The 13,872-nt window shown below is 38.5% G+C and overlaps 1 long non-coding RNA gene across 1 annotated transcript in view; it reads right to left on the bottom strand.

The window, feature by feature from the left end:
- Nucleotides 1-205: 205 nt before the first annotated feature.
- Nucleotides 206-13,872, bottom strand: part of LOC125498661 (uncharacterized) — a 33,580-nt gene continuing 19,913 nt past the window's right edge. The window contains exon 3 of the long non-coding RNA XR_007275509.2: nt 206-220. This is a non-coding gene — a long non-coding RNA (uncharacterized LOC125498661). The remainder of the gene's footprint in view (nt 221-13,872) is intronic.

The raw sequence follows: 13,872 nt of genomic DNA on the forward strand, positions 1-13,872 counted from the left end.
TTACTAATCATATATAGCATCGACCAACTAAGTCGGATTACAAAAACTAGCTTTAAAAGGACATCTCATGAGCGTAAAGAATAGAGTTTGAGATCAAAAGCTACACTTTAAACATAACTACGGAGCAAGCAACACTGCATATATACAAGTCATCACTTTAGCACAACATAAGCAGAGACACGATCATAACGTCTTTAGAAACCTGCATCATCACGAACCACTGTTCCCCACCAGGAACAGGTTCCAAGAACAAGCGTCAGCCAAAAAGCTGAGTACTAAGTTTATTACCATGTAAAACATACTTTAGTGGTACTTTCTTTCGAAATAATCCATGAACCACTAGATAGTCACAAGCTACAATGAGACAATCAATGCATAAAACAGAAATAAGATTATTATATGAAACATAGTTCCTTGGAGAAAGAGAATGCGGCGGAGGGGACAAAGCCTACATCTCCGACTGAGGGGGTCGTCACCCAACCTTTTCATTTTCCATGGCCATTACCGCGGCTAGTCCGGAGTTCATATTTCCAATTCCAATCACTTATCATAATCATGTTTCGCATTACTTGAATTCGCCTGATTATCGTTCCATATAGCTATGGGCAGGTTTCCCTATGGAACCCCCAAGGTTCGCAATCCATGGGGCACAATTCGTTACCTCATTGGTCGACTAAATGAGGCTACTTTATCCATAAAAAATAATTCCATATTATGAATCATACAAACTAATACATGTGTATACATTATTTCAAAAAGAGAATCTATAAACAATACATATGACCGTTCTATTACTAGCTTCGATTTGTATGCTTTGAACCATTATTAAACGACTAATACCAAGAAAATATGACTAAAATACCTATGGAAAGCATGTTATACATAACATGATGAGATTAAAACACATATAGTATCACTCAAAAGTTCAGTATAATTTCATACTAGCTTTTTACGAAAACGACTATAAATTAGGGTGTTAGTCTTCATAGTATTTATAAACCTTTGATGAACATAAATAAATTACTTCATATGGACACTAAATTAACATGTTTCAGTAGCTAAACATTAGCTTAAATAACATAAATAGCATATTCACGTTGATATATGCTTAACCATTACAAACACTTACCATAATGACATATATACAACATATATAGCAATTAGAACTTAAGAATGAATACTCATAACTTTTAAACAACTAAATATGCACTCAATATAACTTTAAACAAATTATATACACGCTAGTTCCACATAAAAATTAGCTCACAATTCAAATCATACACATAGTCATTATAACAACTCAAAGAAGGAAGGTTATAGGATAATCAAGTTAGTACCTTAGAAATCCTAGCTTATTCCTTGACTAAAGCTCCTTAACTGGTCCAACTACTGGTGTATCTTGAAATACTATCAAAATAAGACATTATGGTGTAAGGAAATACGATTAAACACCAACTTCTAATGGGGCTTTAACACCAACTTCTAATGGCTCTAAAGCACGAACAAAGGCCTTCGGTTCTGGGTATTCAAGTGTAGAACAATAATATGTAAGAAACCTAGCTTAAAGAAAGAGAAAATTGAAGAAAAACTGAAGAAACTCACCTAGTGGCAGAGACACAAGAACTGGCGAGAGAGAGTGTGTGTGGTGTGTGCTTCTGGGCAGCTGTGATTTAAGTGTTTATGAGGTAAAACATGAGGTGGGAGTGAAGTATAGTATGTTGGCATCCTAATCATGCTTTGGGTTTGGTTAGATTGACACGAAGAAGGGGCTATTACAGCTTACTAAGCTAGCTGCTGCATGAGCAGCACTAGAAGAGTCTAATTGCAAACCCTCATGGATAGGAAACCTATTAATGGTTTCTAATTGCTGGATTGCATTCCTAAATAGCATACTAAGATAAGTAGACATGGCCCATTTGGTTTAGACTTTGAGATTCAGTAGAGAAGGCTTCATAAATAGGACTTTGATGCTACCCGATAAAAGCTTCAGCTCTAATTTTTTGTAGATTCTATTACTATGGCTCTTATAGGTTTAGTAGCATATTTAAAGGTCCTTAAACCATATCTTAAATTTAATAGGAATACATAAAACACATATACATTCTTGTTACACACATAAACAAGTCATTCGAGTATTTAAAACTTCATAAAACCACATCATAAGCTCTTGATGAGCTCAATCAAGACCGTAAAAATTACCTAGACTTATTACCACATACCACTAATTAAGCTTTAGAGTCTAACAGCTTAAAAAGGATATTAGAGCTATTACATACTACCCCCCTTAATACATTTTCGTCCTCGAAACTTAGAAATATTACCTCATTAGAATAATTGGGGATATCGACTTTCATGTCAGATTCTTTTTCTCATGCTGCTTCTTCAACACCATGATTGGACCATAGTACTTTGACAAGCGGGATGGTTTGATTTCATATTACTTTTACCCTCCAATCAAGTATTTGGATAGGCTTCTCTTCATAAGTCAATGATTCATCAACTTGGAGTGGTTCGTACTGTAATACGTGAGATGGATCATGAATATATTTCCACAATTGAGAAACATGGAATATATTAAGAACCCTTGCAAGCTCCACTGGTAATTCTAACTCATAAGCCACTTCTCCAACTCGTCTCAAAATTTCATATGGTCCAATATATTTCGGACTTAGTTTTCCTCTAACACCGAATCTTTTTATCCCTCGGGTGGGTGATACTTTCATTTTTTACTTTATCACCGATTTCAAATTCTAGCTTTCGCCTTTTCTGATCTGCATAACTTTTTTGTCGATCTTGTGCTATTTTCATTTTTGCTTAGATTATTGTAACTTGGTCCATCGTTTCTTGTATTATATCAGGTCAAACTGGAGTTCCTTGACTTATATCTTCCCAACAAATAGGAGTGCGACATCTCCTTCCGTACAATGCTTCATAAGGAGACATTTTAATGAACTATTGTTGTACGAAAATTCGACCAGTGATAATCGATCTTCCCATGACTCATGAAATTCTAGGATACAAGCTCGGATCATATCTTCTAGCGTTTGTATAGTTCTTTCAGTTTGTCAGTCTGTTGCTGGATGAAATGCAGTACTGAAATTCAGTTTTGTTCCAAATGCCTCTTGTAACCTTCCCCAAAAATTTGATAAAAACCTTGTGTCCCTGTCTGAGATTATTGTTTTCGGAACTCCATGCAGGCAAACTATATCTCGAACATATGCATCTGTCATTTGCTTCAAATTCTATGTAGCCTTCATTGCAATAAACCCTAGCAGTTTTAGCCAGTCTGTCAACAATCACCCAAATCGTATCGTTTCCTCTTTTTTATCTAGGTAACTAACAACAAAATCCATCGAAATAGACTCCCATTTCCTTTCTGGAACAGGTAGGGGTTGCAATTCTCTCGGTAATCTCCCCCTGTCGAATTTCACTTTTTGACACGTCAGACATTTTGCAACGAACATCGCAACAGCTTTCTTCAATCCTTTCCACCAGAAATATTATTTTATATCTCGAACCAACTTATCTCTTCCTGGGTGTATCGAATACATATTATTATGTGCTTCGCCAAGAATCTTTTCTTTCAACTCTAAATCATTGGGAACACACCATCTTCCTTTCATTCTAAGGCTATCGTCCTCATAGATCCCAAAATCCATTACTTCTCCTTTCCTTATTTCATTCCTTATACTTTCTAGAAATGGGTCTTCTCTTTGCTTCTTCTTGATCTCGTCATATAGTGTAGGGTTTACACTAATGGAACTTAAAACATTTCCAACTTCTCCATTTACCACAATTTGCAGATTTAATCTTCTCATATCTTCGTAGATTTAATGCGGTACACATAACAATCCATTTACCTCTTTGCAGGGCTTTCTACTAAATGCATCAGCCACCTTTTTAGCCTTCCCTGGGTGGTACTGCAAATCAATATCATAATCTTTTATGAATTCCAACCATCTCCTTTGTCTCATATTCAAGTCTTTCTGCGTGAATATATATTTCAGACTTTTATGATCTATGTAAATCTTGCACGGAACGCCATATAAGTAGTGCCTCCATAACTTCAGTCCGAACACCACAGCAGCCAATTCTAAATCATGCACGGAATAATTCAATTCATGTTGTCTCAATTGCCTCGATGTGTAAGCAATAACCTTTCCTTTTTGCATGAGCACACACCCTAACCCACTTTTTGATGCATCACTATAAATTTCATATTCTTCTTTATCAGTCGGTAAAGTCAAAATTGGAGCACTAGTTAATCGTCGTTTCAACTCTTGGAATGCTGCTTCACATTTATCACACCATCGAAATTTCACATTTTCTTTGCTAAACAAGTGATAGGCTGAGAGATTCTCGAAAAATCTTCTACAAATCTTCTATAATACCTTGCTAACCCCATGAAACTCCGACCATTTGCAACATTCTTCGGGGATGGCCAATCAACGATTGCTTTAATCTTCTCTGGGTCAACAGACACTCCTTCTCTAGTAATTATGTGACCTAAAAATGCTACTTTGTTTAACCAAAAGTCACATTTAATCAACTTCCCATACAACTTCTTTTCCCTTTAGGTCAACAATACGGTTCTCGAATGCTCCTCATGTGCCTTTTCAGACTTCGAATATATATATATATATCATCAATGAACGCAACAACAAACTTGTCCAAATAAGGCTGGAAGTATCTCTTCATCAAATCCATAAATGTTCTTGGTGCGTTAGTTAACCCGAATGGCATGACAACAAACTCATAGTGACCATACCTTGTCCGGAATGTTGTCTTGGATATATCATTCTCCGAGATTCTCATTTGGTGATGACCGGATCGTAGATCAATCTTGGAGAATATTGCAGCTCCTTTTAGTTGATCAAATAAGTCATATATCCATTGTATTTATAAACCTTTGATTAACACTCACCCTCCTGGAAAATCTGATACCACTTGATATGAATGCCCAACAAGTATAGTTGAACACTCTAGAACTTCGAACAAGCACAATGAATTTCAAATATGATATAAAAAATAAACACTCCTGAATATTCCAGTTAACTCTTAATCTCATCAAACCACTCCTAGAATTAAGTGGATTAAACACTAGTTAATTTACAATCCTGAAAATAAAATAGTGGTCGAAAATAATTGCAAGGCACAATTAAAATCAATAACAAGGTTTTGTCTGAATCATTCATGCCCTTGTAATGTAGCACATGTTTATTTATAATGACAAGAATCAACTTGCCCTCCAATCAACCAAGCCATTCGGCCAACATAGAGTATTTTAGGAAAGTATTCTCCTTTAATTCTACCGTAGAATCTAGCTAGAACTTAAGGAAACAAAAGCTTAAAAAAAGATGGCAAATCTTTCCTTAATTACATAAGGACCGCACGGCCAAGTAACCCTATAAGTTAAGGCAACTCTTTCCTAAAATACAACCATGACATTAAGACTTGAAGATCTGAAATTAACATGTCATTTTCGGATTTTATTAAAAGCTAAACAACTCAACTACTTATCTAACATTTTAACTAATAGTGACACTAAGTTAAAATGCTAAGTAGCTTCTTATTCGAGCCAAGTGACACATGATACAAATGAATTATTGTAAGTCTTCAAAATGAACCCCATGGGTTCCATAAGAAGTCAAACTGGCTCTACTTGACTTGATGCCTTTGGATCCGCATCACAAATTACAACTTAATCAAATTACATTAAAATTACAAAATCAGATTATACAAAATTAAGTAATAAAAGAGAAGTTTATATTATTATTATTTTTTTTATACTGAACAGTCTCGCTGGTGTCAATCACCGGCAACGGAATTTCGGCAGCGACACACAACCGCTCGAGCCTCGCGCCTCGACACTTCATGTAATACTCCGTATTTTTAGGAGTTAATTCTTTATAATTAAGAAAATATAAAGAATATAATTAAAAGATATTTTAGTATTATTTACAAAAAATAATAATAATATGGTTCGGTTTACTTAATTTCGGAATTTAAAGGATTAAACCGAATCCTATTAGACCTAATTATGTCACACTATAAATAGAGAGAAATAGAAAAAAAAAAATCAGAAAAAAAAAACCTAACTCTCTCTCTCTTCTCTCTCAACCGCTTTTCCTTTATTCTCTCTCCTCTCTCTCGCTATTCTCTCTCTCGTCGCCTCCTTCATCTCCTTCGACGAGGTTGGCGTGCGAGCGAAGTGCGAAGGGTGTGCGTGTTCGGTGCGAGCGAGTGCGGAGTCCGGTGGTCGTATTCGAGTGCTGCAACGAGGTCGCATTCGAAGGTTCATGGTGCGAACAAGGGTGTCGAGGTCAGGGTGTGTGCTAGACGTGTGTGTGTGTGCCAAGCTGTGTGGGCGAGAGGACGAGGGTGTGCGAGACATGTGGTGCTGGGTGTGATGTACGAGCGTTCGCGATGAAGGTTGTGCGAAGTCACGAGGAGGTTGTGCGAGTGTGTTGTGGTCGCGGCAGGTCGAGCGAAGGACAGTGACGCAAGTGCTGGGCGTCGGTGTGTGCGAGGGCGAGACCTCAAGTGTAAGGTGCGAAGGCTGCGCGACGTGGGTGGTTTCATTGCGAGGACTGTGCGCGTGCTGTGCGAAGTGGTGCGACGAACCTGGTTGTGCGCGCGGGATTAGTGCACGAGTGTGGTGTTGTGCGCCGTTGTCGTAGGTCGGTCGCCGGAAATCAGTTGTCGGCGCGATTAAGGGTTATAGAACCTAATATGTATATGATATTATATTAGTTTAATATTATATCCTGTTTTTATAATTAATTTAAGTTGTAAATAATTAATTTGTAATTCGAGTTAATTAGTAACTAATTAAGGTGTATAATGAGTTTAAATTATTAATCTGATTTAAGTTGTGAATCTGGTTTTAGGATTGTAATTAAGTAAGGTGGGAAGTAAAGAAATTATATTATTGTTATTAGTTGGAAGTATAACCTTGCTATGCGAACCTAATTTTGGATATTGGACATAAGACTTGGTTGGACATAAGACTTGATTGGACATATGACTTTAATGGATTTGGTAAAGGTAGTGGATTATTACACTGACTGAAATAAGTTTGGCTCACTAACATCGACTTTTAAAATATAAACAATAGTTCAATAGAATAGAAAAGAAAAAGAAGTTAGCTATTGTTTATATTTTGAATTACTAAGTCGTTATAGTTAGTTACGTATTAGTTGATAATATTATCAAGGATGTAGCACTGAAGTACTTACTTAATCGTTTAGGTCCCAATTTCATAAGCGGCACGATTGGTTAATACAACAAATATTCTCCATTACAAGGTACGTACGCGTACCAGCTTAGTTGCAAGTACTAGTATCATGATTAGGTTGCGATTTATTCTATTGGAACCTAGAATCATGATAGGGAATGTTTTTATTGTTGAGATTGTTTGGTAACATGTTTATGATTGGAAATTGATATGTTGCATCGGAATGCGTAATTCTATCGTATTATGAACATGAGTATTGTATACATATTAATCTGATCCATAGTGTAACAAGAGTGTTACAAGAGAAAAGATTTGAGTACTGCAACTAAGAGAACATGTTAAATAATTTTATATTATTGTGATATGAATGGACAGTATTAAAAATGAACTATGGCAATAAACTTGTAGTTGTACTCCCTACAAGTGATGAACAATGGGGGGGGGAGTGTGGGACTTGTTCTATACTCCTACGTAGGCCTACTGTGACGATAGTAGTGTCCTTATAATTGTTGATAACTCAAGTAGGCGGAAGGTTCCGTACGATCTTGGGGGTATGCATACTAAGGTGAGGGGTGTGAGAGGAAACGAAATCGTATTTGCATTTCATCTAATAGACCAAGTTATTTATTAAGGATTAAGTAGCCCGTATGATTCTAGTGAGATGATGGTGCACGTTCACTGCCAGCTAAATAAAGAGTAAAGGATGTAATGTATTGTAGTATCATGCTTAGGATTGTTCATTATTGCTTTGTTTATGTTTATATGCATTCAATGGTTCATTATGTACTCAGCATAGCTGATTGAGTGTTATTATGTGTTTGTTGACCTGTGATGAACCATTGATGCTACAATGGGGAGCAGACTAGGTGTACTGGTGCTGTTGCATGATACCGAGCATACGGGGGATAGTCATTAGTGTCTGAACTTTAAAGCATTTCAACTAAGTACTATAAGATTACTATGATTTACTTAGGGGGCGTTTGGTTCATATAATAGTATGGGTTTTGAATCAAGAATGAAACCAAGGTGGTATGGGTTTGGAACTTGATACTTAATACCTTGTGTTTGGTTTCATTTAGGAATGAAAAATCTTCTTTTATTTGATACCTAGAGGTAAGGTATGAGCCATACCCACCCCCCCATGGGTTTCTAAGCCCCATACTTTCTGGGTTTGAGGTATGGGTTTAAAATTTAGAAATAAGTTAAACAAACACTAGGTATGGGTTTTGTTCATTCCAAACCCATACCTCATACCTAAAACTAGTGAACCAAACACCCCCTTAATTGGTTTGTGGTTTGAATAAAAGGGGTCGTTGATAATTCCCGAGTTGTAGTTACACTTTTCTTTCCGCTGCATTTCAGTTTTCGAGACAATTATTTGCGTTAACTTTCTTTCTTATTATGCCTTGCGTTTCATCGCGACAGTAGCACTCCCAAAGTCGATGCGACGTAGTCGTAGACGTGTATGGATTTTGGGGGTGTTACACTTCATGCCACACACACTCAGTCGCAAACACGACTTATAACCTCTCCTGGAGTCCCACACAACCTACTGAACGCACACCCTCACTTTGCACAGCCCACCCGAGCACCACCTGTCGCCTACCTCGCGCGACCACAACACACGCGCACCTTCGAACGTTCGCAAAACAGTAGCGATGATTCGTCGCTCGTCGCACAAACACAACGTTGAATACTTGACGCTCGCACAACACACCACCTTGCAAACTCGATGCTCGCAACCTTATCCCAGCACTCGAACCCACTCGTAGATTCGCACACACAGCAGCAACACACACACAGCCTCGCTCGACCGCGCACACACACCTCGCGCAACACCCACTCCTCAAGCTCGTCGAAGGCCGACAAGATTCAGGGGAAGGGAATTGTGACGAGGGACAAGGAGAGAGGAAAGAGGAGAGAGAAAAATTGAGGGAGGAAAACCAAAAAAAAGGCTGACTAGTTAGAGTTAGGGTTTTGCTGATTTTTTAAATTATTTTTTTCCTTCTTCTTTTCTCCTATTTATAAGATGGTAAACTAAATTTAGAAGGATTTATTCTCGAAAAAATAAAATAAAACCAAATCATAATATAGTTAGATATATTATCTAGGTTGCATACTTAAGTTATAATTGTAGGTTTACCCAAACTATATTATTTTTGTAACAAATATTAAAATACGTTCGTTTGTAATCTTTATATTTTCTTATTTATAAAATATTAACTCCAAAAATACGGATTATTACAATCTTGAAGTTGACTGAATATGCAAGTGATTGGTTGGATAGTTATCAAAATAGGCATAGGAGAGAAGGGATGGAGGAGTTAGCCACTTGGACATGTTTACGTGCCAAGATGAAAAAGAGGTTCATGCCTAGAACTTATAAGTAATAACTCTTCATAAAGTTGAACTCTTTACAGCAAGACCTATTGAGTGTAGAAGCATAATATCTGAATTTGAGAAGCCATGTTTGGCGTGTGATTGTAAGGAGGAAGATGAACAAAAATCCGCGAAATCCCTCCTTGGCCTTAAGAAGAGAATTGCTGATTTTGTGGAACTCCATCCCTATGAAACGTTTGATGACTTGTACTTATTAGCAAAAAAAGTTGAGAGACAACAAGAACCGAAACCTAAAGAAACTAGTGGTGGTTTGACGACAAGAGTTGAAGGGGCTAAAGTTGGAGATGTAGCAACTAAGGCCAACAATGATAGTGCATCTTCATCTAGCTACGTGGCTTATAAACTGAAAAACTTTGACACAGGAAAAAAAAAGGAAGGGATGCGCTTTTCCTAATAGCGCAGCCCTTCACTAAGTAGCGCTGCACTTTTAGAAAAAGCGCAACCCTTCTTACATACAGAAGGGTTGCGCTATTTCTACAAGCGCAACCCTACTAAGTCAGAAGGGCTGCGCTTTTTAGAAAAGCGCAGCCCTTCTGACTTAGTAGGGTTGCGCTTGTAAAAAAGCACAGCCCTTCTACTTTGTAGGGCTGCACTTTTTTTTACAAGCGCAGCCCTACGTTAAATTTTTTTTTTTTTGGTATAAATTAGTCCGCGCATGTGTAGTAGAGAATTACGAGCAATTCTATTTCCTCTTTCCCTCCCTTAGAGAAATTTGCGCGACCTAACTACTGCCCACCACCACCATTGCTGCCCACCACCACCACTTCTGCCCACCACCAGTGCTCCACCACCACGACCATGACCACATTGCTCCACCAACAAAACCCACCACCACTGGGTTTGCGCGACCTAACTCCACTGCCCCTGCTTCCCACCACCTTGCGCACCACATAACTCCAATGGTGCCCACCACCTTACGCCACCCACCACTACCCTTCTCTTCTCTTCTGTTCTCTTCTCTTCTCTTCTCCACTGCCCCTGCTGCCCACCACCTTGCTCACCACATTGCTCCACCATTGCGGCCCACCACCTTGCGCCACCCACCACTACCCTTCTCTTCTCTTCTCTTCTCTTCTCTTCTCCACCATTTGAGTGGTTTATTAGGTATGAATTAATTTTGTTTTTAAGTTACTTTTGTTTTTCTTAATTGAATTAAATGATTAATATGCAATGTGGGTTTTGTTAATGCTAGGAAGAAGAGGCTTAGTAAGGCAGATTAAAGGTCCAACTATCTTTTCTCTCTTCATTGCTCGACGTTGGTGTTAAGAGGTAATAACTAGTTGAACATGTAGACAAAGTTGTCATGTGCTTCAAATTGATTAAGTAATGATAATTTATTGATTTATATGTATTTTTTAATATATGTATATTTATTGATATGAGATTGTATGAAAACGCAATGTGATTTAGCTATATATGAAATCTACAAGTTGTTTGAATCATCATCATATGCCTAGATACCCGTTCAAGACTTACTCATTAGGGTAAGTCTTGAATAGTCCCCGGTTTGGGACTGTTCTTGGACGTTTGACTCACTTAGGTGGTGAATGTGTGTCTTCTTTTCAATTCTGAGGAAATCTTGGCTTATCGTTTTTTACATTGTTCTCTGGGTACATATGTAGATAAGCAATTATCTACATTGTGTACTTGGAGAACTGTAGGGAAATGCTGCCGGATTTTCCTTAGAATTGAAAAGTTGGCATATATTCACTAGTGAGATTAGACGTCCAAGGATGGGTTAGGTTGGAGTGATAAGGACCTTTGACTGCATGCATACAATTGAACATGTAACTATCTTAGCTTGTTGTATACGTGTGTGATTTGAATATATGAGTGTATGTACTTTAATAATGATTGATGCATTATAATGAATATTGTGTTTAATTATTAGAGGTGCGCTTCTTGAATGAGATGGATCGTACTTGGATGTATGGTAGTCGTGAATCGATTGAGTTTGTGAATGGGGTCTCGGAATTCTGTAAAAGTGCATTAGAATATCAAACATCCTCTGGAGCAGTCGACTTTTATTGTCCTTGTTTGGATTGTAGAAATGTGAGCAAGGTTAGTAGTATACATGTGGTTAGGGAGCATGTCTTTTGCCGTGGGTTTAGGCCTCAATACCACGTATAGGTTTGGCATGGTGAGCAGGGGAGGTATATAGGAAGCTCTAGAGTAAAGAATGATGTATGTGAAGAAAAAAGAAGGATGATGATGAGTTAGGGGATGAGAATTTGGATGATGAATTTGGAGATGATGATAGGGATCGGGTAGACGAGATGATACACGAGGTTGAAGATCAGTCGTGTGTCGACCTCGTATTTTTGAGTCTATGTCCAGGCTGCTGAAAAGCCGTTGTATCCAGGTTGTACAAAGTACACCAAACTTTCTGCGGTGGTAACACTGTTCAACATTAAGTCGAACGCTGGTTGGACGGACTCTAGTTTCACATCGTTGTTGGAAGTTTTAGCTGAGATGCTCCCTGATGGAAATGAACTGCCAAAGTCGTACTATTATGCGAAGAAGCTGATGTGTCCTTTGGGTTTAGAGTACGAGCGGATACATGCTTGTCCTAACGATTGTGTGCTTTATCGTAATGAGTATGAGCATTTACATGAGTGTCCACTTGGGATTGTCGAGGTACAAGCGTGAAGGAGCTGGAGGTAGTGAAGGACCACCACCAAGGTGTTGTGGTATCTACCCATAATACCTAGATTTAAGCGCATGTTCTCAATTAAAGGAGATGCGAAGAATTTGAGGTGGCATGCAGATCGTAGGAAGAAAGACGGTCTGCTCAAGCATCCGGCTGATTCGCCTGAGTGGAAAACTATCACAGGGTGCATAAGTCATTTGGTAATGAGGATAGGAATCTGAGGCTTGGATTATGTAGGATGGCATGAACCCTTTTGGCAATCTCAGCTCGCAGCATAGTACATGGCCAGTAGTTTTAGTGGTTTACACTTGCCTCCTTGGTTGTGCATGAAACGCAAGTACATGATGTTGTCGCTTCTTATATCGGGGCCCAAACAACCTGGAAATGACATAGATGTATACCTTCAGCCGCTTGTTGAAGATTTACAGAAGATGTGGAACGAAGGAGTGTTATATTTGATGCGTATGCTAATGAGATGTTCACTCTGCGTGCCATGCTTTTTTGTACTATGAACGATTATCCAGCTTATGGGAACTTATCTGGGTATAAGACTAAAGGAAAACAACCTTGCCCGATTTGTTTAGATGACATGAAATCTACACACCTTAAGGGCTGCAAACATGTGTATATGCGCACACGAAGGCTCCTCAGCCGCGACCATCCCTATCGGTTTAAGAAGAAGGCATTCGATGGGACGGTTGAAGAAGAAGTTGCTCATAGACCATTAATGGTACTGAAGTTTATAATCAGGTGAAGGGCATTGAAACAGTCTTTGGTAAACCTGCTAGTGAGGTTGATAGACCTACAGGATTATGGAAAAAACAGTCCATTTTTTGGAAACTCCCATATTGGAAAGATCTAAAGGTCAGACATTGTTTGGATGTCATGCACATAGAGAAGAATGTTTGTGAAGCTATATCGCGACACTTATGAATATTCCGGGCAAGACAAAAGATGTTAAGGCGTCACGACTTTACTTGGAAACAGAGGGGATTCGACCAGAGTTGTGGGCTCAGAAAAGGAGGAAGGAAGAAGAAAAAGGGGAGGAAAGTTGATGATGAAACTCAGAAAAGTAAAAAGGTGGAGGATTCGGAGAAGAATTATTTGCCACCAGCTTGCTACACGATGTCGCGTGCAGAGAAACGGATTTTTTGCGAGTCATTGTATGGCATTAAGGTCCCTACTGGCTACTCATCGAATATGAAGCGCTTTGTTACCTTAAATGGTGAGTTGAAGTTATCGAGTATGAAATCGCACGATTGTCATGTCATGATGCAAGTATTCTTACCGATTGCAATTCGTGGGATACTTCCAAAGCATGTGAGGCACACCATTACAGAACTGTGTTCATTTTTTCATTCAATCTGCAGCAAAGTCCTAGACCCGTCGACCCTCGATTCCTTGCAGCCAGAGTAGTTGAAACTCTATGCAAATTTGAGATGTACCCCCCCCGCATTCTTTGACATTATGGTCCATCTCATTGTCCATCTAGTTCGAGAAATTAAGCTGTGTGGTCCAGTGTTTTTGAGGTGGTGCTATCCTTTTGAGAGATATATGGGAACTTTGAAGGATAAAGTTGAATCCT

This window comes from Beta vulgaris, chromosome 6, assembly GCF_026745355.1.
Source record: "Beta vulgaris subsp. vulgaris cultivar EL10 chromosome 6, EL10.2, whole genome shotgun sequence".
In the NCBI taxonomy this organism is placed as follows: Eukaryota; Viridiplantae; Streptophyta; class Magnoliopsida; order Caryophyllales; family Amaranthaceae; genus Beta; species Beta vulgaris.